The 24,594-nt window shown below is 41.0% G+C and overlaps 1 pseudogene; it reads left to right on the top strand.

Moving 5' to 3' along the window:
* Nucleotides 1-1,397: 1,397 nt before the first annotated feature.
* On the top strand, nucleotides 1,398-1,816 carry LOC136332012 (ubiquitin-conjugating enzyme E2 C pseudogene; annotated as a pseudogene).
* The last annotated feature ends 22,778 nt before the right edge of the window (nucleotides 1,817-24,594 follow it).

The raw sequence follows: 24,594 nt of genomic DNA, 5'->3' as shown, positions 1-24,594 counted from the left end.
ACAGAGAGAAAGAGAGTCATAGAGAGAAACAGATAGGGACAGACAGGAAGGGAGAGAGATGAGAAGCATCAATTCTTTGTTGTGGCACCTTAGTTGTTCATTGATTGCTTTTTCATGTTCCCTAACCAGGGAACTACAGCAGATAAGCAACCCCTCGGTCAAGCCAACGACTTTGAGATCAAGCTTGAGAGGCCTGCTCATACCAGATCAGCCTGACATTATGCTGGCGCCCTCGGGGTCTCAAACCTGGATCCTCTGCGTCCTAGGTTGATGCTCTGGTTAGGCTGGAAAAACATTTCAAGTACTCATCCAAGCCCTGGCCAGTTAGCTAAGTTGGTTAGAGCATCTTTTAGAGAAGAAATGGTTGTGTGTTTTATTCCTGGTCAGAACACACACAAGCAACCAAAGAATGCAAAAATAAGTGGAACAACAAAACAATGTATATTTCTTTTTTTTAATTTCTTTTTCCCTTCCTATCACTATTAATTCAATAGGAAAAAAAAATTTTCGCCCTGGATTGAGAAGTGGGGAGGCAGAGGGACAGAATCCCACATTCGCCCAACTGAGATCCAGTCAGCAAGCCCACTAGGGACTGATGCTCTGCACATTGGGGGCATTGCTCAGTTGCACCGGAGACATTCTAGTACCTGAGGTAAAGGTCATGGAGCCATCCTCAGCAGCAACTGGGCTACTTTGCTCCAGTGGAGCCTTGGCTGTGGGAGGGAAAGAAAGAGAATGAGACAGAATAGAGGGGAAAGGGTGCAGAAGTGGATGCATGCTTCTCCTGTGTGCCTGGCCTGGAATCAAACCTGGGACTTCCACACTGTTGGTCAATGATTTCACTAAATAAAATTAAAAAAATTTTAAAATCATCCTGACCAGGCAGTAGTGCAGTGGATATAGTGTCAGACAGGGACTTGGAAGACCCAGGTTCAAAACCCCTAGGCTGCCAGTTTGCGCTCAGGCTCATCTGGTTTGAACAAAAATCACCAGATTGAGCCCAAGGTCATTGGCTTGAGCAAGGGTTCACTCTGTCTGCTGTAGGCCCCCTCCCCTACAGTCAAGGAACATGAGAAAGGAATCCTGGAGAAACTAAGTTGCCACAACAAAGAATTGATGCTTCTCATTTCTTGTCCACTCTGACCTTATTTGTCCCTCTTTCTGTCTCTGTCACAAAAAATAAATTTTTAAATCATTTCTTTCTAAAAAAAAGAAATATGCACAGTTGGAGCCGTGCTCTTGGAGTTGCTGTGTATCTGTCAGCACTCCCTGGGCGGCCTCACAGAACCTCAACCCAACTGCTGCTGGTATAGCTGCAGCTCAGAAAGGAGCCCACCCAGTTAAGTGGGGTCGCTGCCCCAGGGCCCGGTGGGCAAGAGGTCACATAGCAGGAAGTGATGACCCTCATGATGTCTGGCGACAAAGGAATTTCTGCTTTCCCAAAATCAGACAATCTTTTAAAATGGTGGGCACCATCCATGGAACAGCTGGCACAGTCTATGAAGACTTGAGGTATAAGCTCTTTCTAGCGTTCCCCAGGGGCTACCCATACAGCGCGCCCACAGTGAAGTTTCTCACGCCCTGCTTCCACCCCAGTGTGGACACCCAGGGTAAATTCTGCCTGGATATCCTAAAGCACAAGTGTTCTTGCCTGTATGATGTCAGGAACATCCTGCTCTCCATCCAGAGCCTGCTAGAACCCAACCCTGACAGCCCACAGAACACACATGCTGTTCAGCTCTGGAGAAGCCCCGCAGCCTTTAAGAAGTACCTGCAAGAAACCTACGCAAAACAGGTCTCCAGCCAAGATCCCTGACCTGGGCTGTCCTGTCTCTGTCCTTGTGCTGTCTTTTTTTTTTTTCTTAGATGGTCTCTCCTTGCCTTCATTTCTGTACAGGACTCTATCTTCAGCTGTGGTGTCATTTTTGTTTTATTTTTTTTAATTAATTCTCTGGTTGAGCCCCTGTGGTGACTATATTAAATAAATACATTTTGAGTTGAAAAAAAATATAAGAGAAAAAATTTTAAATTGTTTTTTATGGATTTTAGCCAAGAGAGAGTTAGAAACAGAGAGAGTGAGTCACGAACGTCAATCAGTTCTTGTATTTGCCCCAAGCAGAGAATGATTCAGCAACCTCTGGTGCTTCTGGTTGATTTCTAACTCACCGAACTAGCCAGAAAGAGCTGGAGGGAAATGTTAACAGACTGAAATAAATGGAAAACTTGACTGTGAAAGATTGCAAAGATGTCATGTCTACATCCTGGCTGATGGTTCAGTGAATAGAATGACTCCCTGAACAGCCGTGTCGCCGGTTCAGTCCTGAAGTTGCCAGCTCGATCCTTAGGTCACCTCATGAGCTCCAGGAGGGACATGTAGAAGCAATCACTGGGTGCACAACTAAGTGGAACAAGTTGATGTTTCTCTCTTCTCTCTCTTCTGCACTCTGTCTAAATAAATAAATAAATATGTCAAGTCTCCCAAATGTATATATAGACCCAGTGAAATATCAATGAAAATCCCAATGGTATCTATTTACACTTTTTTAAAGTTGAAAGAATTTTTCTATCAGTTAGTGAGAACTTCAAGTCACTATAATTAAGACAGTACAATAGCGAAACCAGCCAAAGGTAAGCAAAAAAATGCCTGTGCACAGACTCATGCAGAGACAGCATGTGATGGCAATGGTAGTTCTGCAGGGAAGGGGATAAGAATGGCTTTTAAAAAAAATGGTTCTGGGACAATAAGACATCCCTGCTAGAAGTGGAACCATCATTTTTAGAGATGGCTCTAATGGACCAGTCCATAAAACTTTCAGATACCTGAAACACAGGCCAAATACCTCAGTAGGTTGTACCACTGTCCTGATATGCCAAAGTTGCAGACTTGCTTTTAATTCAGTGACAGGAGAGGAGGGAGTAACAGACTTCTGTTGTGACACCAAATGAATCCACCTGGCAATCCCCACTAGGGGGCCAAGCTCTGCCCATCTGGGTTGTTGTTCTGTGGCTCAGCAACTTTTAGAGCCTGAGGCAGAGGCCATAAAGCCATCATGAGTGCCTGGAACCAGCTGGCTCCAATCAAACCATGGCTGTAGGAGTTAAGAGAGAAATCAAGAAGCAAGAGGGGCAGGGGTGCCTAACCAATTGGGCATCGCTCCTCTGTGCCCTGTTGGGTAATCAATCCCAGGTCATATACACTATGGGCCAACACTTCACAACTGAGTCAATGAGCCAGGGCAGGATTTCGGGTTTGATTTCCAGTCACAGCACACATAGGAATCACCAAGTGAATGCAGGGATGGGAGAAACAATAAATCGATGTTTCTCTCTCTTGCAGATCAATTAATATTAAGTTCTTAAATAAAAATAAGAAAGAATTGGGCCCTGGCCAGAGAGCCAGATTGGTCAGTGTCATCTTGATGCACAGGGTTGCCAGTTCGATTCCTCTTCAGGGCCCACACAGGAACGAAATATTTCTGTCTCTCCTGTCCTCTCTCTCCAAAATCAGGAAATAAGAATATAAATATAAATAAATAAAAAAGACATAAGAGAATTTCTCAAAGTGATAAGATAGGGATAGATTTTTTTAATGGGGTGACATTGATAAATCAGGGTACATATGTTCAGAGAAAACACCTCTAGGTTATTTTGACATTAGATTATGCTGCATTCCCATCACCCAAAGTCCAATTTTCTTCCGTCAACTTCTAACTGGTTTTCTTTGTACCCCTCTCCTCCCCAATCCTGTCTTTCTCTTCCCCAGCACCCCAAAACCCCCACACTCTTGTCCATGTCTCTGAGTCCCATTTTTATGTCCCATCTATGTATGGAATCATATAGTTCTTAGTTTTCTCTGATTTAGTTATTTCGCTCAGTATAATGTTATCAAGGTTCACCCATGTTGTTGTAAATGATGCGATGTCATTATTTCATATGGCTGAGTAGTATTCCATAGTATATATGTATCATAGTTTTTTTTTTTTTTTTGCATTTCTCTGAAGCTGGAAACAGGGAGAGACAGTCCGACAGACTCCCGCATGCGCCCGACCAGGATCCACCCGGCACGCCCACCATGGGGCGACGCTCTGCCCACCAGGGGGCGATGCTCTGCCCATCCTGGGCGTCGCCATGTTGCGACCAGAGCCACTCTAGCGCCTGAGGCAGAGGCCACAGAGCCATCCCCAGCACCCGGGCCATCTTTGCTCCAATGGAGCCTTGGCTGCGGGAGGGGAGGAGAGAGACAGAGAGGAAGGCGCGGCGGAGGGGTGGAGAAGCAAATGGGCGCTTCTCCTTTGTGCCCTGGCCGGGAATCGAACCCGGGTCCTCCGCACGCTAGGCCGACGCTCTACCGCTGAGCCAATGTATCATAGCTCTTTAATCCACTTGTTCACTGACAGACATTTGGGCTGTTTTCAGATCTTCGCTATTGTGAACAATGCTACCATAAACATGAGGGTGCATTTCTTCTTTTGAAACACTGCTACGGTGTTCTTGGGGTATATTACTAAGTAGGATAGCTGGGTCAAAAGGCAGTTTCATTTTCAATTTATTGAGGGATCTCCATACTGTTTTCCACAGTGGCTGCACCAGTCTGCATTCCCACCAGCAGTGCAGGAGGATTTCTTTTCTCCACATCCTCGCCAGCAGTTATTCTATTTTGTTTTGTTGATGAGTGCCATTCTAACTGGTGTGAAGTGATATTTTATTGTGGTTTTAATTTGCATTTCTCTAATGAAGTGATGTTGAGCATTTTTTCATATGCTTATTGGCCATCTGTATGTCCTCTTTGGAGAAGTGTCTATTCATTTCTTTTGCTCATTTTTTGATTGGATTGTTTGTCTTCCTGGTTTCAGTTTTACAAGTTCTTTATAAATTTTGGTTGTTAACCCCTTATCAAACGTATTGTCAAATATGTTCTCCCATTGTGTAGTTTGTCTTTTTATTCTGTTCTATTGTCTTTAGCTGCGCAAAAGTTTTAGTTTGATATAGTTCCATTTGTTTATCCTGTCTTTTATTTCACTTGCCCGTGGAAATAAATTGGCAAATCTATTACTGTGAGAGATGTCGGAGAGCTTACTGCCTATGTTTTCTTCTAAGATGCTTATGGTTTTATGGCTTAAATTTAAACCTTTTATCCATTTGAGTTTATTTTTATGAATGGTGTAAGTTGGTGGTCTAGTGCCATTTTCTTGCAGGTAGCTGTCCAATTTTCCCAACACCATTTGTTGAAGAGGCTATCTTTACTACGATGTATGCTCTTACCTCCTTTATAAAATATCAGTTGTCCATAAAGGTGTGGGTTTAACTCTGGGTTCTCTATTCTGTTCCAATGATCTATTATATATGCCTGTTCTTATGCAAGTACCAGGCTGTTCTCAGTACAATGGCCTTGTAGTATAACTTGATGTCCGGAAGTGTGATACCTCCCACTTTATTCTTCCTTTTCAAGATTGCTGAGGATATTTGTTTTCTCTTTGGATTACACATAAATTTTTGAAATATATGTTCTATATCTCTAAAGTGAGTGATTGGCATTTTATTAAATTTATAAATTGCTTTGGGTAATATAGACATTTTAATGATGTTTATTCTACCTAACCATGAGTACAATATATGCTTCCACTTGTTTGTATCTTCTCTGATTTCTTTTATCAATGTTTTATAATTCTCCAAGTACAAGTCTTTAAATTCTCTGGTTAAATTTATTCCTAGGTACTTTATTTTTTTGGTTGCAATGGTGAAGGGAACTGCTTCCTTAATTTCTCTTTCTGATAGTTCATTGTTAGAATATAAAAATGCCTCTGATTTCTGAGTATTAATTTTATATCCTGACACCTTGCTGAATTCATTTACCAGGTCCAGTAATTTTTTGACTGAGACTTTAGGGTTTTTTATATACAATATCATATCATCTGCAAATAATGATAGTTTTACTTCTTTTCCAATTTGGATGCGTTTTATTTCATTTTCTTGTTTGATTGCTGTGGCTAGGACTTCCAGAACTGTTGAGGAAGAGTGGTGAAAGGGGGCATCCCTGCCTTGTTCCTGATCTTAAGGAGATTGCTTTTAATTTTTGCTGATTGAGTATGATGTTGGCTGTGGGTTTGTCATAGATGGCCTTTATCATGTTGAGGTATGTTGCCTGTATTCCCACTTTGCTGAGAGTTTTGATCATGAATGGGTGCTGAATTTTATTAAATGCTTTTTCTGCATCTATTGAAATTATCATGTGGCTTTTCTCCTTCCTTTTGTTTGTGATGAATCACATTGATTGATATGTGAATATTATACCAGACTGTCTCCCCAGAATAAATCCCACTTGATCATGGTGTATGATTTTTTTTTAATATACTGCTGGTTCCCATTTGATAATAATTTTAAAATTTTTTATTTATTTATTCATTTTAGGGAGGAGAGAGAGAGGGAGAGAGAGAGAGAAAGAGAGAGAGAGAAGGGGGATGAGCTGGAAGCATCAACTCCCATATGTGCCTTGACCAGGCAAGCCCAGGGTTTCGAACCGGCGACCTCAGCATTCCAGGTCGATGCTTTATCCACTGCACCACCACAGGTCAGGCCATTTGATAATATTTTGTTGAGGATTTTAGCATCTAAATTCATCAGGAACATTGGCCTATAATTTTCTTTCTTTGTGTTGCCTTTGCCTGGTTTTGGAATCAGAATTAGCTTGCCTCATAAAAGGACCTTGCCTCATAAAAGTCTTCCTTCCTCTTCAATTTTTCTGAAATAGCTTGAGAAGGATAGGAGTTAGTTCTTCTTTGAATATTTGGTAGAATTAGGACTTTTCTTTGTTGGGGGTTTTTTCATAACTGTTTCAATCTCATTTTTGTAATTAGTCTGCTTACGTTTTCCGATTCTTTCAGATTAATTTTTGGAAGATTATATGTTTCAAGGAATTTGTCCATTTCATCTAGGTTGTCGAGTTTTTTGGCATACACTTCATCATGGTATTTTCTTACAATATTTTGTATTTCTGTTGTGTCGGTTGTTATTTCTCCACTCTCGTTTCTAATTTTATTTATTTGAGTCCTCTCTTTTTTTCTTGGTGAGTCTGATTGATGAATCTTTAACCAGACTCCTGGTTTCATTGATCCTCTGTACTGTTTCTTTAGCCTCTATGTCATTTATTTCTGCTCTGATCTTTATTATTTCCTTTCTTCTACTACCTCTGGGCTTTACTTTCTGTTCTTCTAATCTTTGAGATACAGGGTCAAGTTGTTTATTTGAGCTTTTTTTAGCTTCTTTTTTTAAAATTTTTAAAATTTATTCATTCATTTTTAGAGTGGAGAGAGGGAGAGAGACAGAGAGAGAGAAGGGCGGAGGAGCTGTAAGCATCAACTCCCATACGTGCCTTGACAAGGCAAGCCCAGGGTTTTGAACCGGCAACCTCAGCATTTCCAGGTCGACGTTTTATCCACTGCGCCACCACAGGTCAGGCTTTTTCTAGCTTCTTAATGTATGCCTATAATGCTATAAACTTCCCTTTTAGGACTGCTTTTGCTGTGTGCCTTAAATTTTGAGTTGGTATATGCTCATTATTGTTTGTTTCTAGAAATTTTTTTAGTTCTTCTTTTATCTTATTTTTAACCCATTCATTATTTAATAACATGCTATTTAGTTTCCAAGTGTTTCAGTATTTTTCAGTTTTACTGTTGTGGTTTTCTAGTTTCATGCCATTGTGATCAGAGAAAGCGCTCGATGTAATTTCAATCTTCTTAAATTTGTTGAGACCGCTTTTGTGCCCTAACATGTGGTCTATCCTAGAGAATGTACCATGAGCACTTGAAAAGAATGTATTTTCTGCTGCTTTAGAATGAAAGGTTATGAAGTTATCTATTAAATCAGGTTGATCTACTGTGTCCTTAAGGTCTAAGTCTGCTGTTTCTTTGTTAATTTTCTTTCTTGAGGATCTATCTAGTGATGTTAGTGGGGTATTGAAATCTACTATTATAGTATTGCTGTTGATCTCGCCCTTTAAATCCATCAAAGTCTGCTTAATGTATAAAGGTCCTCCTATATTAGGTGTGTAGATTTTTATTATAAATTTTTATTAATTTTAATGGAGTGACATCAATAAATCAGGGTACATATATCCAAAGAAACCATGTCCAGGTTATTTTGTCATTCAATTATGTTGCATACCCATCACTCAAAGTCTGACTGTCCTCCGTCACCTTCTATCTAGTTTTCTTCATTCCCCTCCCCCTGCCCCTTGCCCTCTCCTTCCTTCCCTCCCCCCCATAACCACCACACTCTTGTCCATGTCTCTTAGTCTCATTTTTATATCTCACCAATGTATGGAATCATGCAGTTCTTTTTTTCTGATTTAATTATTTCACTCCGTATAATCTTATCAAGATCCAACCATTTTGTTGTAAATGATTTGATGTCATCATTTCTTATGGCTGAGTAGTATACCATAGTATATATGTGGCACATCTTCTTTATTCAGTCTTTTATATATATATAATTTTTTTTACAGTGATTAAAGCCTTTAAGCAAACTCTTGGACAATAAAACAAGAATCCATAAAAGAGTAGTGTCCTTAACCTCTTCATAAAGTCCAAGTTGGCACCAACACCATTCCAAATCCCTGAGAATGCAACCCAAGCCCCGTTCAGTCTATTAGGAACTATCACAAGGAGCAGGAGTCCAGGAAAAGTCCGCATGACATTGGAATTGTTTTCACAATTCTATACTTTGCAGCTGACATCCAAGTCCCAATGACCACTGCTTCTAGCTGGTAATGATTCAGGTAGACTGGAAAAGCCATATGCAGCATGTGTGGAGATGGAGCTTCTGTTCTTCTCTGCCTGGAGAGGTGCGTAGATATTTATAACAGTTACATCTTCCTGTTGGATTGCTCCCTTTATCATTATATAGTGACCTTCTTTATCTCTCAAAATAGCCTTTGTTTTAAAGTCCATTTTGTCTGATATAAGTATTACTACCCCAGCTTTACTTTTCATTTCCATTTGCGTGAAATATTTTTTTCACCCTTTTATTTTTAGTCTTTGTGCATCTTTTGTTTTAAGGTGTGTCTCTTGTAGACAGCACATGTATGAGTCCTTTTTTCTTATCATGCAGTTACCCTATGTCTTTTGATCAGATCATTTAATCCATTTACATTTAAGGTTATTATGAATATGTAGTTGTTCATTGCCATTTTATACTTTAAAACTATATTCCTCTGCCTGACCTGTGGTGGCACAGTGGATAAAACATCGACCTGGAAATGCTGAGGTCGCTGGTTCAAAGCCCTGGGCTTGCCTTGTCAAGGCATATATGGGAGTGGATGCTTCCAGCTCCTCCCCCCTTCTCTCTCTCTGCCCTATCTCTCTCTCTCTCTGTCTCTCCCTCTCCTCTCTAAAATGAATAAAAAATTAAAGATAAAAACTGTATTCCTCCTTTGCTATATTCTTTTTCTCCTTTGATCTGTTTACAACAGGCCCCTTAGCATTTCTTGCAGCATTGGTTTGGTTGTAGTAAATTCCTTGAGTTTTTTTTTGTCTGGAAACCTTTTTACTTCTTTAATTTTAAACAATAGCCTTGCTGGATAAAGTAGTCTTGGTTGTAGGCTCTTGTTTTGCATTACATTGAATATTTTTTGCCATTCCGTTCTGGCCTCAACTGTTTCTGTTGAGAAGTCGGAAGTCATCCGTATGGGGGCTCCTGTATAGGTGATAGCCTTTTTTTTTCTCTAGCAGCTTTTCATATTTTCTCTTTGTCACTAAGCTTTGGTATTTTAATTATGATGTGTTTTGGTGTAGATTTCCTTAGGTTTCTCTTTAATACAGTTCTCTGTGCTTCTTGAACTTGTGCAATGTTTTCCTGCCTTAATTTAGGGAAGTTTTTATCTATGACATGTTTGAACAAAGTCTCTATCCCTTGTTCTTTCTCTTATTCAGCAACCCCTATGATGCAGATATTATTTCTCTTCATGTTGTCACAGAGCTCTCTAAAGTTTCCTCAGATGTTTTGAGCCTTACTTTTTTCTGCTCTGCTTCCATGTCTTCATTTATCTTGTCCTCTAACTCGCTGATTCGATTCTCAGCTTCATCAATCCTGCTTTTAATTCCTTCCATTGTGTTCTTCATTTCTGATATATTATTTGTCATTTCTGCCTGATTCTTTTTTATTATTTCAATGTCCTTTTTCATATCTTCTATCTATTTAGGTGTTGGTAATGACCATCTATTGTTATTCTAAGATCTTTAAGCATCCTAACAATCGTTATTTTAAACTCTGCATCTGGTAATTTGGTTATATGTGACTCATTCAAGTCCTTTTCTGGTGATATCTCTTGATTCATTTGTGTTGCATTTCTCTGCCTTCTCATTTTGCCTGTGTAAAGAAGTTTTTGGCCACTGGAGCTCACTGGGTATAGCCTCTGTGTTCCCTACGTGTGGTCAGTCTGCAGGCCCGAAACCCCCTCTGCTGTTGCTGCCTAGGGCATTTGGGTATGGGCGTTGCCGGTGCATGACCACTGAGGCTGTTGCTGTGGTTTTCACCTCTCCTTCACAGGAGTGGTGTGATCTCATGCTTGGGTGTACAAGCCTCGGTGGCCTCAGCCTTTACTCCACCCCCACGGGTGGCATTATGCTCGGCCCTGAGGGCAGGGGTGAGCACCTTTGTTCAGGTGTAGGTCTCTGCATTATTCCAGGCTTTCACCCCACCCCTGAAGGAGTAGCCTGCATGGAAGGGCTTCAAGCCTTGGTCAAGATATGAATAGATTTTACAAGGCACATAAACCACACTGTACAATAGTGATCTGTAGCTGGAGAAAATGTAAAGGGTACATTTACTGTGGAGAACATTTCCATATCATCTGTTCAGATGGAAGTTATAAACACACTAACATACAGCAATTTCACCCTGAAGAAAATGTCTAAACTATGTATTTTCCCCATGAAACTCCCCAAAACACACACAAAAAAATGCACTGCTGAAGCAGAAGTACAAGAATTTTCACGGCAGCTGGATTCTAACCATCTGGACTGCAAACACACAAGTTCAGTTATCGGTAGGAACAACAGCCATGCACTCAAACTATGGCAGGCTATGGGAAAAATACAATCTTGTCTCTTTTAACATTTCTACAGCACATTAAAACAAAAACACTTTTAAGTGAGAAAAACAAACAAATAGACAAACAGGAAGGAAGAGAGATAAGAAGCATGAACTTGTAGCTGCGGCACTTTTTATTGTTCATGGATATCATTCTCTTATGTGTCTCGACCATGGCGATTTAGCTGAGCCAGTGATGCCTTGGCTTCAAGACAGTGACATTTGGGCTGAAGCCAGAAACATTGTGCTCTTGTCCATTATCCCACCCTCAAACTGATGACCCCATGCTCAAGCCAGCAATCTCAGGGTTTTAAACTTGAGTCCTCAGGCTCAGGTACATGATCCAGCCACTGCATCCTGCCTGGTCAGGCCAAAAAACACTTTCCTTTGTGAAGCATATAAAATGTCTTTAATGGCTTGTAATTTAAAAATATTTACTGTGTAAGCATTATAGAATAAGTTTACCTGACATTTATTACACACACACACAAACACACACACACATTTAGAAAAGAAAAAGTCACTTATCACATTCAAATTAAGCAAAAAAAGCCTGAAAATATATGATGTATAACTAGTAGATACAAAAAAATTAGGTGCAATTAAGTACAGTATAAAGATTGAGAACGATGCCTCACTTGTGACAGCACAGTGGAAAAAGCATTTGCCTAGAATGCTGAGGTCTCAGGTTTGAAACAACTGGGCTTGCCTGGTCAAGGCATATATGGGAGTTGATGCTGCCTGCTCTGCCTTCTCTCATTTCTCTGTCTGTAAAAATAAATAAAAAAAAATCTTTAAAAATAAAATAAGACCAATTATATGTATAATAAAAACTATAAAGAAAATCCGGAAAGTGCTTTGTATGGAGAGAACACAGTAAGGCTCCCTAACAGTTTACCAAAACATCAGGAACACTCCAGGTGCCTCTGCCAAAACAACATGCAACATTACTGTCACTCTACGGATTCCAAACACACTTTAGTCTCAGCAAATAGAGACCAGGTCTCTCCTACAATAAACAGCTGCGTACTTCATCCAGTCCGGTTTTCCTCCTTTCCTACATTACAAGCCCCTTCTTTTAATTCCTCTTATCCTTCCCTCTCCCTTTTCCCCTGGATCACCTCCCACTCTGGTGTTCCCCTCAATTTCACTGCACCCAACAAACAACTACCCATCTGTCTCTTCTTATTGGAGCAGGAATAGCATCTACATGATAAGTCTGGACAGCGGAACCCCAAGAAAGGAACAAACCTCCCTCTTCTCAATTCATCTCTCTCCCTGCCTGACACAACAGGGAATGTTTTTGCTGTGATGAGGATGATACCTTGGCCTTCCTACTACGTGGGCAGGAGCCTGTGCTTTAATGTATCTTTCTCTCAATGGTGATGTAGCCCTCAACAACCACTCTCTACTCATTCCAGTGATTCAGCAACTCCAGCACAGAAGGCCAAGGCAGCTCACCCCTCTCTTGGTAACCCTTAAAATAACTGTGGATATTGGGACAGGTTCAGGAGTAGTAGCCATTTCTGTCTTAACCTCCCATGTAATAGTGACTCAAGTGTTCATTCTTGCACGCTCCTACTTCGCCCCATGCTCAAGAGTTCTTATAAAGGGGATGACTGAGACAGTGGGTACAGAAACCACCAGTTACATTTTCCTCCACCAGGCTGCACCCCAACACCAATACCAACCATTTCCCCAACAAGTGATTGCCTAAGGACATTTTTAAACCAGTCCAAGCCTGCAGACTCTTGTCTATGTTCTGCCCCATAAATTCTTCACTGACCCCAACTAGCAGGAAGCAGTTACAGAAAATGATGAGACCTTCATCTCTTTTCCATAAACAAAAGGTTAAAATGAAAATGGTGCTTTTGAAACCAGACTCCCCTTTAAAACTCATATTTTCCTTTTTGTGTAAACAGGTGGATTTTTAGTTTTGCTTGCTTGTACTGGGGGAGCGCCCTGTGTGTATAGTCTATGGAAGGCTGCTCCTTGCCCTCTGGGCAGCAGATTGCAAACTGCAGATTGCCTGCCTATAGAGAGAGGAGTGATTTTTTGCTGTTTGCAGAAGAAGAAGTATTTCCACCTAATCTGTTTTTCTGGAGAGGAGAGAAAGAGAGAGAGAGAGAGAAAGTCAAGAGAGAGAGAAAGTCAAGAGAGAGACTGTTGACGGGCTTTGCAGCCCTGTTGACACTGGTGAAGACCTGGGAGTTTAGAGGGTGAATGTAGAAGTAACATAGCCTGGTCCCTAGAAGTTCTGAGGAAGTGTATGAGGGGAAATAAGACTTTGCCATATACAAGCCAGTGTTTTTTGCTGTCATTAGTGTGGCTTTCACCTCCCTGAGGAGGTACAGAAAGAGGAGGGAGGGAGCTGCTTAGGGGTTGTTATTGTTGGCCCCCGGGGCACCAGCAGGCTTCACTAGTAAGTAAGTAATAAACAGTTACATTTTCTCCCTCTGTTGCCTGGTGGTGTTTCCCGATTATCCAATTACCAGGTTGACATCCCTGGCCTGGAACTCCTACATTGCAATATTCATGGGAACTGAGACCACCACGTTTGACTACGAGACAGCGGGACTTAACTTATACACTTCTTATAGGTCACTTTGTCAGGGGGATGGATATTAAATAAAATAAAGATTATGTCAGCAAATAAGAAAGTGTGTGGGTAACGAGATTAAAAAATGTGTCTGTTGCTACATATTAAAAGCTAAGAGCAGGTGTTTGCAAATATTTTCTGCAAAAGGAACACATAAATATTTTCTACAAAGGAACACACATATATTTTTGACATTGAGGACCATAGGTCTAGGTTCGAGGGAATCAGTTCTTTGCAGTGGAAAGTGTCAACTAAAAATGACCGATGGATGTGGCTCTGCACTGCAGTTAGACAACCCCTGTATGAAAGGCTAAAACACAGAGGGCATCTAACTGCTTGCCCTGGGCTTGACCACCTTTTCTGAGGTTTTATCTAAACTATGCGTACCCCCTAGCCAATAAAAATATATTTGACCCAGAATGTATGTATAAAAATTTTCACAGCAGCATTATTCAGAAAAAGCCAAAGTGCAAACAACAAAAGTTTAATTAACAATAGGGAAACTGTAGTATACTCAAGCATTGCAAGGCTATGTATGGATTTTGTTCTATCCGAACCGCAGAGGTGGTAACTTCATGCCCATCTCCACCCTGGGGGCCTGGCCCTCCAAAGCTGCAACCTCACAACACCATCTGCACCTCAGACACTGACCACACACCCTTATTATTCCCACAGTGGGACCAGCCACCCTCACGTGAGGACCATCCCAAGTCCTTTATATCCCAAACCTTATCCTGACTCCGCGATCATACTAAATGCCTTTTCCCGTTACATACAGTGTGAACCGCAAAGACCAGAACAGTCGGGACACGGTAGTTGATGTCTACAGTACCTTAGATGCTATTTGATCCCAACGCTACTCAAACTAAAGACAGGCAGTCACCTGTTTCCTCCGAAATACCTGGGAGCTGGAGTGGTACATCTTTTCAACCAAAGATGGTGGTATATTTTTATCTCTAGTGGCACATGTATAAATTAAGATCGTAACTCCAGCCCTATACAAAAATTAAGTAAAAATAGATCACAGATCTAAGTGTAAGAGGTGAAAGTATAAAAATTATCAAAGTATATGGGAGAAATTTTTTGAACCCGACTTATGCAAAGTTCTGGGGGAAGAAAATAAAGGATGAATTATAAAAATTATAATAAATTTTACTAAATTAAAATGTAATATGTTTGTCGAATAAATAACCTTCAGTTAACAAGTTACAGAGGCAAAACATGGGACCTTGGAGCTTAGGACAAAGAGACATAAATCTTGAAAGGTATAAGAAGAGGGTAGAAAAAGCTGGCATGCTAAAAATAGAGCCATCATGTGTATCCCTGATAAACGCATATCTATTTTCTTTACTGTTTATTTTATGACTGTATTTTAGAAAAAAAAGAGAGGTAGGAGAGAGTGACAGGAACACCAATCTGTTCCTGTATATGCCCTGATCTGGGGTCGCAATTGGCAACATTTGCAATTCAGAACAATGCTCTAACCACCTGACCCATGGCCATACAGTTTTTTAATGCATAGCTTTTTGGTAACTTGAGTTTATCATTCTACTATAATTTTTCCACTGATAATTTTTTTAATACCCACTTACTATTAATTACATGTAGATATACATAAATGTTATAATATGGAAATTTTTTATGAGAAACAAAATAAAATTAGATGACAATTGTTTCTTTCCAGCTTTTTTTGTAATTGACCAAAGAGATAGACAGAGGAAGGGAGAAGTTTGGGTGGTTTAGGTTGTTCATTGATTGCTTTTTTTATACAGACCTTGACGGGTGGGGGGGCCATCAGTGGAGCTAGTGTAACCTTGCACATACCAGTGACGTTGGGCTCAAGTTAGCAACTGTGGGGTCATGTCTATAATTCTATGCAAAGCGGGCCACCCTGCACTCAAGCTGGTGAGTGTGCGCACAGCCAGAGGAGTCTGCTCTTAAGCCGGAGACCTCAAGTTCCTATCATGTGAACATTTAATATAACCATGGTACATTTTTTGAAATTGAGAAATCTCTAATTTCACAAAATTTTCCACAGCTTTTTTTTCCCCAAGTTGTAGTACTCAACCCACAATACAATATTTAAGACATCATGTTTTCTCGATTTTCTCTGTTCTGTGACCATTTCTCTAATGCATTTTTTCTCATTTATGTCATCAATTAATTTAAGGAGTAATGATGAGGTATTTTGTATCTTTATCCATCTTTTGGGTTGTACTAAGTTTGTATCGTTAAATACTGGCAATATTTTTTAGAACAGACACCTCAAAATTGAAGTCTGTTATCACACCACTAACTAGGAGTAGAAAATATAAAATGTCTTACCGTTGGTCTTTTTGTAAAGATAGTATTTGCTGGGTTTCTACACTTAATATAGGAAGAACAAATTCTAACCAAAAACAAGCAGCCTACGGGGCTTACATCAAAAGATTTTAAAACTCATATGTAGTATTGGTACTGCAATATTTGTGAAAGCATAATCCAGATAAATGGAACAGAAGAGAGATCCCACAAAAACACCTGCACAAATCAAATACGCTCAATAGTTTGAGAAAGAAACAAAGGCTTTGACTATGAACGTATACGCTTTCCAACAAATGATGTTGGAACACTTAGAGGACCATTGGCATGCATGAGTAAGTAAATATTAATACGTAAAAGTAATCTCAACACATACCTCACAAGTTTTATCTGTTTAAATACTGGTATCCATCCTGACCAGGCGGCAGGGCAGTGGAACTTGAATTGGACGGGGATGCAGCAAACTCAGATTCAAGTCCCCAAGGTAGCTTGATTGAGTGCTGGCTCACCAGTCTAGAGTGCAGGGTTGTTGGCTTGAGCCAAAAGACACTGGCTTGAAGATGAAGGTCACAGGCTTGAGGCAAAGCAACTCTGGCTTGAGCAAAGGGTCACTCACTGTGCTGTAGCCCGCCAGTGAAGACACATATGAGAAAGCAAACAAAGAACTAAGATGCCGCAAGAAAGAATTGATACTTCTCATCTCTCCCCCTTCTATCTGTTCTTGTCTATTCCTCCTTCTTTATCTCTGAAAAGTGTAGAGGGAAAACTGGTATACACATTATAAAATTTCTAAAAGTCCACAATTTTAAAAACATGAAAGATTTTGAATAGACACTTTCAAAGATAATCAGATGGCAAGTGAGTATATAAAAAATGGTCAACATTTTCACCAGAAAATTACTATTTAGCACAGTGAAGTGATTGATAAAAATACACAGCTTGTAAAATTCCATATATATATATATATATATATATATATATATATATATAATGCTAGTGATAAGGACAGAAATTTTTATTTGACATAGACAATGCAAAGACTACATCAGTTTGGAAGATAGACTCATGTTTTTGGTTCTATTTACTGAGAGGAGAGGAGGCAAAGACAGTCTCCTGCATGCACCCTGACCAGAAAATACCTAGAAAGCCACTAGGGGGGAATGCTCTGCCCATCTGGGGCATTAATCTCTTGCTCAACAACCGAACTTCACTTACCACCTTAGGTGGATGCCATAGAGCCATCTTCAGTGCCCAAGTCGAACTCAATCCAATGGAGTCATGACTGCAGAAGACAGAGAGAGAAAAGCAACTGAGAGGGAAATGGGGAGATAATCAGATAGGCTTTTCTCTTGTCTGCCATAAAGGAAATGGAACCTAGAACATCTATACACGAGGTGACACTCTATCATTGAGGCAACTGGCAAGGAATGGTAGATTCTTAAATGCACACTCTTGGTTATAATAAAATTTCATCTAAAAATTTATTTAAAAATAAAATTTTTTATAATTAAATTTAATTCAGTGACATTGATAAGCCAGGGTACATGTTGAGAGAAAACATCTCCAGATTATTTTGACAATTAATTGTGCTGTATACCCATCACCCAAAGTCAAATTGTCTTCCGTCACCTTCTATCTGGTTTTCTTAGCGCCCGTCCCCTCCCCCCACCGCTTCTCTCTTCTTCCTCTCTCCATTCCCCTCGCCCCGTTACCATCACACTCCTGTACATGGGGGAAAAAAATGAATAGACACTTCTCCAAAGAGGACATACAGATGGCCAATAGGCATATGAAATAATGCTCAACATCACTAATCATTAGAGAAATGCAAATTAAAACCACAATGAGATATCACCTCACACCAGTCAGAATGGTGCTCATCAACAAAACAACACAGAAGTAGTGCTGGTGAGGATGTGGAGAAAAGGGAACCCTCCTGCACTACTGGTGGGAATGCAGACTGGTGCAGCCTCTGTGGAAAACAGTATGAAGATTCCTCAAAAAATTGAAAATCGATCCGTCTTTTGACCTAGCTATCCCACTTGTAAGAATATACCCCAAGAACACCATATACCTGCTCCAAAAGGAAAAATGCACCCTCGTGTTTGTGGCACAATTGTTCACAATAGCAAAAATCTGGAAACAGCCCAAATGTCCGTCAGTGGACGAGTGGATTAAAAAGCTTTGGTACATATATACTACGGAATGCTACTCAGCCATAAGAAATGATGACAACGGATCATTTACAATAACATGGATGGACCTTGATAACATTATTACAAAGTTAAATAAGTAAATCAGAAAAAACTAACAACTATATAAATCCATACATAGATGAGATATAAAAATGAAACTCAGAGACATGAACAAGAGTATAAAAACTTATTTTTTAAAAGATTTTGTTCATTAATAGAAAAGGGGAGAGAGAAGGTGGAATGATCAGGAAGCATCAACACACATATCTGCCTTCACCAGGGAAGCCTAAGGTTTTGAACCAGCTACATCACCATTCCAGGTCATTGCACTAAACACTTTGCCACCACGTCAGGAAAAAAATTATTTTAATGAAGTGGTCTCACTAATGTGTAGAATTTAGAATGCTTGTATTTACCTATGTTCAAAAACCTGAACAAAAATATCAAAGAGGCCCTGAATGGTTGGCTCAGTAGAGCATTGACCAGGTGTAGGGACATCCCAGGTTTGATTCCTGGTCAGGGCTACAAGAGAAGTAACTATTTTCTTCACTGCCCCATCCTCTCCCCCTGCTCTCTCAATTACTCTTTTATAGCATGTGGCTCAATTTAGCCTCTGGATCAATTCATTCATACATCATCAGCTCCAGTGCTGAGATAGCTTGGTTGGTGTGAGTATATCAGCCTCAGTAGCTAAAAACAACTCACGTTGTTTAAGCATCAGCCCTAGATGGAAGCTGCTAGGTGAACTGTTGCAGACCCGTGCGACGAGAATGTTCAGGTCCCGAGCGAGAATGATGCAGAATTCAAGAAAACAGACTTAAAGAATTAAAAGATGGGTTCGGCAGGGCTTGTCAAATACTGCTAACAGAAACACCGCCCTAGCAAAAAAAAAAAAACATGTTTGCCTGGAGACACCGCATTTTCCTTTATTTACAGGGCAAAGTGGGCCATTACCAAATCAGTAACTTTTCTGATTATAGTTTACAAGGCAAGCCTAGAATTGCACCAAGTGCAACCCACCCCCAATACTTAACATTCTAACTTTATGTAAAGAGGAAATTTGCTTCCAGTCTTTTCTGGAGAATATGGGGGGGTGGGGTGGAGATGAGCATCACATGGAGGTGTGGGGAAGGCTTAGCCATTTGCAAAGGAGGTGGAGAGTTGGGGACAAGTCAGTTCCCATCACCTCAGATCCCTCAAAATGTAACTGCAAAATGCTGTTGATTTTTTGGTCCCAGATATATCCCACTTTTATATTTTTTTAAACTTCGATTTCTGTGCTGGGATTTATACTCATCTGATTTCCATGTTTCAATTCAGAGGAGGACTGGGAAAATGTAAAATAAACAACAAAATTAAAATAGCCATTACTAACAGATAACAAAACATGTATCTTAATACAAGAAAGTTAATAACGTCTATTAGATTATCAAGCAAAGTCTTAGCTAATACATGAGGATCTAAAATAAAATCTTGGCAGTTTTGTATGTACTTAATGTATTAATGTAATTTCACCAAGTCCATGTTGACATCATCACTGCTCCACATTTATAAATATAAGCCAACCCACTTCAGTATGAGAACTGTCCCAAAAAGCAGGAGTCACACACATTCAGGAAAAGTCTGCAATGCACTGGAACTGTGGTCACACTCCACACTCTACAGCTAGAATCCGAGTCCCAGTGATTACTGCTTCCAGCTGGCAATGATTCAGGTAGACTGAAAACACCATCTGCAGCATGTATGAAGACGTGGCTTGTTTCCTTTAACATGGAGAGATAAACCCAACGGGCCCTTCCCTGAAACTTTCCAGCCATGTGGTGTTGAGGAGAACCTTGGGATACACTACGCCGTGGGGCAGAGGTAAATTCATAACAGATGTGGGCAAAAAGGAAAGGGGGGAATCTAATTTTGAAGAATATCCCAGCTCTAAATAGTCATTGGGTATTGAGGCAGGAGGAGACACTACGTATTAAACAAGGCAGTGGATCCATGGCAAATGGGAAGAAGAAGAATACCATCAACACCCACAACAGATATCTTTCAGGGATGGGCAAAACCCAAATATTCAAGAAAGGCAGAGTAAGTGGCCCTTGTGCCTGTAAGAAATGAGATCGCCTTACCTGGTACTTGGAAAATTATTCTAGGTTTGTCCACGGTAATGTGAAAAGGGGCTAATGGCCCTGGCCACCTTTAGTCTTCAGTGGCAATGCCCAGCAGGCTGGGCAAGGTTAGGACATAGGTGGCCAGATATAGGGCTGGAAGAGACTGAACCTTCTCTTGGAGAAGTGAGGGGGAAGCCTACCTTCCAGTGTTCCTTTTTCCCACAGCAAGGGCATGGCCCTGGTGAAGACCGAGAAGCCAGGCAGGTTTTTACCCAATGACTTTCCTTTCCAATATTGAAGCAAGGCCCTGTGGAGGCTTATGAGGTTCCATAGGGATTTGGAGCCTTTAAGTGCATATGCCGAGAGCTAGTATTTTGCCTGATCTCTTTGGGCTCTGTCTTCCTTTTCCTGTTCCTCTTGGTCATTATAGAACTTAAAAGTCATGATCTGAAGATCTCAACTGCAAAATTTGAGGGCCCTTCTTCACCTATATAAACTTTCTTTGCATATCTGGAGCAACAGGAAAGACAGGATAGCATTATTAGCTGGATCAAATGTAGAAATTTGCAGGAGAATTAAATTTGGCATTCCTTGTAGGATTCCAGAGTCTCTAGGTTGCTGAATGGCCCTGTACAACAGCATTCAAAAATAGTTTTAAAATAAAAAGCATGTTGCCTGACCTGTGGTGGCGCAGTGGGATAAAGCGTCGACCTGGAACACTGAGGTCGCCAGTTCGAAACCTTGGGCTTGCCTGGTCAAGGCACATATGGGAGTTGATGCTTCCTGCTCCTCCCCTTTCTCTCTCTCTCTGTCTCTCTCTCTCAACTCCTCTCTCTCTAAAAAATCAATAAATAAAATATTTTAAAAAAATTTAAAAATAAATAAATAAAAAGCATGAGAAAGTAAATTTGCAGGAATTTCAGGATATGCGCTCTATTTTATATTTTTTTACAAATGAACTTTAAGCATTTGCTGGGTACACTTTGTGATACTTTAACCCTAAGGATTGTAAGAAAATACTGGTTTTTATGTTAATTTTAAGAAAATATAGTAAATGATTTTCCAAGTAAGATTCTCATACTTTTCAAAACATTTCTACCCCATTAATTAACAGGCAATCTACAGAGTACATTAAGGCTGAAAAACCCAGTAGGAATTTTATTATCTTCCCATTGCAAAAAAATTTTTTATACTTCTGTTAATCAAATTCACCCTTCTTGATGGTTTGCAGAAGTCTGCAACTTGGAGCAGCTTGCAGTTTGCAGCAGTTTGGGCAAATTAGCAAGTTTTGTATCCACATTTTATTCTATTTTTTTTAATATTAGAGCCAGCATTTCCAATTTTTGCATGCAAAAACTTAATACAGGTCTTAAAAAAATTACATGTTAGACAACATTAAACGAAGATTAAACACAAACAAGAATCAGAAGAATCAGACAAATTAGAGACAAACCTGGGATTTCAGAGAACAATATTAGAAAGATGCCTGCTTGATTTTAGTTCGGCCATTTTTTTTTTTTGTATTTTTCTGAAGCTGGAAACGGGGAGAGACAGTCAGACTCCCGCATGCGCCCGACCGGGATCTACCCGACACGCCCACCAGGGGGCGTTGCTATTCCGCGACCAGAGCCACTCTAGTGCCTGGGGCAGAGGCCAAGGAGCTATCCCCAGCGCCCGGGCCATCTTTGCTCCAGTGGAGCCTTGGCTGCACTAGGGGAAGAGAGAGACAGAGAGGAAGGGGGGGGTGGAGAAGCAAACGGGTGCTTCTCCTATGTGCCCTGGCCGGGAATCGAACCCAGGTCCCCCGCACGCCAGGCTGACGCTGTACTGCTGATCCAACCGGCCAGGGCCGGTTCGGTCATTTCTTGAGAGAGATAGAACAAGGATGAGACTAAACAATATTCTAACCAGAAAAATCTTGAAGCAGCCACATGAAATTTTGTTTAGCTACATCCAAACAGGTGTCTCCCACCTTAATTTTCAGACAAATAATAGGGGAAAAAATGATAGTGTAGCTAAAACATCAAAGAAAATTAGACAATAACATGAAAAAGCTGCAACTATACAAATACCTATGTCTTTTCTCATTCTGAAATTCTGATAGCTGCTGCAATTGGCAGCCCAAACCGACAATGCCAAGATCTCTCCATCTCACCTCTAGCCAAGCAGCAAACTTAGTTGACGTGGGCAGGAAAGGCTTCCTTGTCCACCTCCCTGAATCACCTGACCCTTGACTGCAGCTGCCATTTGTTAGGGCCCAACAAAGCTGCTGCTGCTACTGCCACTGTGGCCTCTCTGAATCACCTGTCCTCTGGCATTATATTCAGATTTATACTCATTCCCCAGTATTTCCCTCTCCTACAGTGTGGGCAAATATTTGAAGACTTAGGAGCTACTCAGTCTTGAAAAGGAGGCCGAGGATAATATTTGGGGAGAACAAGGCATCTTCTAGCAAAATGTCTGAAACTCCTGCATTGGAAAAAGAGATCCATGGGCAGAAGTACTTTCCTGACTTTTCTTTTTTCGCTTGTACTTCCTTTTATCAAAGAATCCTTGGAATTCCAAGATGGAAGCAAAGTAGGCAAATACACAACTTCCAGCTCACACAACCAAACTCGATTACAAATTAATTTAGGAACAATCATTGTGAAAAGTCAACTTTGGACTAAAAGAACAGGTCTCAAAAACCAAGAAGCAAAGATTACACACTGATCCCAGTAGGGAGTGTTGAAACTTGGTGGGGGCTCCCCTGCTTTTAGAAGCAAGGGGAGGCTGAAAGTCCAGGAGGGCTGTCATTAAACAGAGTGACCCTGAAGGATGGAAACCCTCAGTCTCAGAACCGGACACATAATCTACAAATCCAGGGACTGGCGGAGCAAGATGAAAAGCATTGAGAGGAGGAAGAGCAAAGTTTGGTGCATGTAAAGTGGCACAGAACTTTAAAGGGAGGTGCCTTAAAAGGACAGAGCAGAAAATATCACTCACAGACAGTTGCCTGGGGCTCCAGGGGCGAGGAGGGCTGACGACTGGCTAATCTTTCACTAGGAAAGTGGGGAGAGAGACAAATGGTGACGAGCAGGGGAATGCTTGGGATGACCTGAGAAGCTGAATCATTCAATACAGAGGTGGCCATAGCTGAGGGAGCGGTTGATTGCTTCACACAGCAGAAGACTAAATTGGTTCTGGGTGACCCACCTCCAGAAAGCTCTCCCGCTCCAATCAGCACAAAAGGCAGAGCCGAAAGCAGAAAGTGGGGTGGAGGGGCAGTAACTCAGATTTCCAGGGAGATCTGAGATAAGCATCCCCCTACTGAAGCTGAGAAAACGCCATGCCCTGAAGAGCAGCTGGCAGAACACACCTTCAGATTCTCAGAGGTCACACCCATTCGGTTCCTGGATACAGTTTCAAATAAGATCTCTGCTGAGATCAGTAAACAAGCCTACTGCTGTGTAAAGTAAACTGAAAACAAACAAATCAAGTTTTCACAGTGGCTCTACTGGTAGGAGACCACAACTGAACTAAGCCTGCAAGCCACACACAGAAACAATGGGAAGACAGAGAAACTTAAGTCATATGAATCAACAAGACAAATTCCCAGAAAAAGATCTGGATGAAACAAAAGTAATCAAGTTACTGGATGCAAAGTATAAAACAATGATTGTTAGGATGCTTTACGATCCGAAAGCAACAATGGATGGACTTAATGAAGATCTAAATAAAGAAACCATAAGCATCAAAAAGGACACAGAAATCATAAGCAAGAACCAGAAATGACAAACACAATATCAGAAATGAAGACTACACTAGGAGAAATTAAAAGCAGGCTGGATGAAGCAGAGGATCAAATCAGTGACTTAGAAGACAAGATAAATGAAACCACAGAAGAACAGTGAAAAAAAAAAAGAGTCTGAGGAGCCCTGGCCGGTTGGCTGAGCGGTAAAGTCTCAGCCTGGTATGCAGGAGTCCTGGGTTCGATTCCCGGCCGGGGCACACAGCAGAAGCGTCCATCTGCTTCTCCACCCCTCCCCCTCTGCTTCCTCTCTGTCTCTCTCTTCCCCTCCCGTAGCCAAGGCTCCATTGGAGCAAAGATGGCCCAGGCGCTGGGGATGGCTCTGTGGCCTCTGCCTCAGGTGTTAGAATGGCTCTGGATGCAACAGAGCGATGCCCCAGAGGGGCAGACCATCGCTTCCTGGTGGGCATGCCGGGTGGATCCCAGATGGGCGTATGCGGGAGTCTGTCTGACTGCCTCCCCGTTTCCAGCTTCGGAAAAATGAAAAAAAAAAAAAAGTCTGAGGAAACTGTAAGAGAG

This window comes from Saccopteryx bilineata, chromosome 3, assembly GCF_036850765.1.
Source record: "Saccopteryx bilineata isolate mSacBil1 chromosome 3, mSacBil1_pri_phased_curated, whole genome shotgun sequence".
NCBI lineage: Eukaryota > Metazoa > Chordata > Mammalia > Chiroptera > Emballonuridae > Saccopteryx > Saccopteryx bilineata.
The sequence above is the reverse complement of the archived record's forward strand: the minus strand, read 5'-3'. Positions and strand labels throughout refer to the sequence as shown.